The sequence below is a fragment of the Urtica dioica genome, chromosome 9 (assembly GCF_054948205.1).
Source record: "Urtica dioica subsp. dioica isolate 48M chromosome 9, U.dioica_male_clone48M_v1_H2, whole genome shotgun sequence".
Lineage (NCBI taxonomy): Eukaryota > Viridiplantae > Streptophyta > Magnoliopsida > Rosales > Urticaceae > Urtica > Urtica dioica.
This window is the reverse complement of record NC_142764.1, coordinates 9,867,944-9,870,545: the sequence shown is the minus strand read 5'-3', so window position 1 is coordinate 9,870,545 and position 2,602 is coordinate 9,867,944. Positions and strand designations below refer to the sequence as shown.

At 37.9% G+C, this 2,602-nt stretch overlaps 1 long non-coding RNA gene across 1 annotated transcript; it reads left to right on the top strand.

Moving 5' to 3' along the window:
* The first annotated feature begins 1,683 nt into the window (after positions 1-1,683).
* On the top strand, positions 1,684-2,282 carry LOC149384858 (uncharacterized). Its single transcript, XR_016301501.1, has 2 exons — positions 1,684-2,126; positions 2,191-2,282. It is a non-coding gene; the product is annotated as an uncharacterized LOC149384858 (long non-coding RNA).
* The last annotated feature ends 320 nt before the right edge of the window (positions 2,283-2,602 follow it).

Below are 2,602 nucleotides of genomic sequence, written 5' to 3'. Positions count from 1 at the left end.
GAAGTACTAAGTTGTGAGAATGTCATGAGTAACTTTTTGAAGTTCTCATAGATATGGAATTCATATACAAGATTGCTGAAATGCAATGTATATCACCTCATGCTTTGTTCCTTTAAATGTGAATAAATGAACTGGCCAGTGTCCAAATTGAGTCTTGACTCTTTTGGATGAATCAATGTGACTTGTTAGCTCCTCGTCAATATATTGTTTCTAACTTATTCACAGGCGACAAAGGAGTTGAGGAAATAACAGCTAGAAGGGTAAAATGGTAATTTCGTAAATCCAGACTAGCTGATGATATTCATGAAGTGTAAACATAGATAATATTTAGTGGATCCGCACATTATTATTAGGTTGAATTCTTGAGTAGAAAATAAATTCATTTGAAACGAGAGATTTTCAGTGTCAACTCTTTAGTGGAGTTAGTTGACATTAAGCTAAACTTGGAAAAAGTTTTGTGAACTTTTGAGTCCAACTGTTTATTGTCAATGGTGCCCACAAGAAGAGTTGTAATCTTTATATTGTACATTTGATGTAATAAAGTCTCATGAAGACTCTTGCTTGTAATTGCTTATTCATTAATAAAAAGTTGAAACGTTCATTCATTCCTCCTTGTCTGTTTGAAGCTTTATGATAAAACATTAGTCTTTAGTCCATAAAAAAACTAAACAACTTACGAAGAGACAAATGTAGATTTGCATGAACAAACTCTTCGTAGTTTGCTTAAAACGATATATTCGCAATCTAAGGATCAAAGGACTATTGACCTCAGTATATTGTTCGAATAATCTATGATGTCTGGTTATGAGGCATTGAGAGTTGGAGACTCTATAGTTCTTCTAGGTATCTTCCGAAGGTACTGAATTGACCAGTGCACTTCTAGAGACAAGATAAGAACAAACCATTTAACCTCTTATGTCTCGAAGTCACTACGTATGAATTGCATCGTGCTTATCTTAATCCAGAAATGAGGCATGCCATTTCATACCTTATGTATTCTCATTTGAGAAAGTCATAGTTCGGACTCACTATGTGATTCCGAACAAGGCCTATTGGTAAAGTACTAAGTTGTGAGAATGTCATAAGTAACTTTGTGAAGATCTCATAGATATGGAATTCATGTACAAGATTGCTAAAATGCAATGTATATCACCTCAGGATTTGTTCCTTGGAGTGTGAATAAATGAACAGGCCAGTGTCCAAATTGAGTCTTGACTCTTTTAGATGAAACAATGTGACTTGTTAGCTACTCGTCAATACATTTGTAAGGACGAGCTTTTGCGTCACTCGTATTTGGAGATTTGGAATTAATTAATGAGTTTCCGTTGTTACAACTAAATTCTCGAGGGAACTATGGACCAATGGATTTATCGAATTAATTTTAAAATATATTAAGGTAAGGAGAAATCTCGGAATAAATAAGGGAATTATCGAGTTTATCTCGATTAATAAATTAATTCCGAGAAAATATTCCGGAAATTAATTTAAGAAATAATTCTCAAGAACGAGAATTAATTCCGAGAAAACCTTAAATATATTTTAATTAATCGAGAACGAACGAGAAAATTCTCGAGTTCGAATCATATAATTATAATCCGTTAGGTTATGGATTTAATTAAATAATTATATGAAAGGACTTGGTTGTAATGATTTTCAAGGGACCCATTTAAAAGAAAACAAGGAAAAGAGATTGGTTTGTGAATAATAGGATAAGGATTGCCTATCCACGTCATCAATCAAAGAAATGAGATTTTTTTAAAAGTGATGTTTATCACTTTGCCGAGTGAAAGGAAGAAGTGAAATCTTATTTAAGTGATGAATATCACTTGATCGGCCAAACCACACCAGCCCACGCGAGAAAAAAAAAAGAAAAAAAAAGAAAGGAATAGAAAAGAGAAAGAAGAAGAAGAGAGCACGGGAGAGAGAGAGAGAGCAGAGAGAGTGAGAGAGAGGAAGAGAGCGAGACGAGGGTGAGCTCACGAAGGGGACGCTCGGCCGACAGCCACCGAGCCCGAGCGCCACCCACACACGGCCGAGAAGGAACTAGCGCCGCCGCGAGCAAGCCGAGGACGCCGGAGCAGAGAAACTCGCCGGAGAAGAAGGAGAGAGGGACGGCGACGGAGAAGGTAAGCTCGATTTTGAACTTCTCTTCCTCTACTGCTCGGATTTGAGAAGAAATTATATATCTAGGGTTTGGAGATTTGGGGGTTTTTGTTTGGATTATCCTCTCGTGGATTCGGTGATGTTTCTCTTAAATTTAGAGCTGAGCTCGGTTTCAAAAATGGCTTCTCGTTCATGTGCTTGTCCCGATCAATATTTTGTTGCTCGTTCTTTGTTATATGACCGATGATGCGTTGTTGTTATGCTATGATGTTTCTGATGTTTTGCTGTGGATTCTCGGTGATGTTTTGCCTTGTTTGTGCCGACTGTTGTTGTCATTGTAAGTTTGGATTGGCCGTGTGAACTGTTGGACGTGTGAAATTGTTTGGCTTTGGTGAAGTTTGTGTGCGAGTTGTTGTCGAGAGTTAGGCTCGGTTTTAAGTGGGCTGAACAGGGCTCGGGGCAGCAGCTCTAGACGGCGTGGCGGCGCGGACTTGGAAGG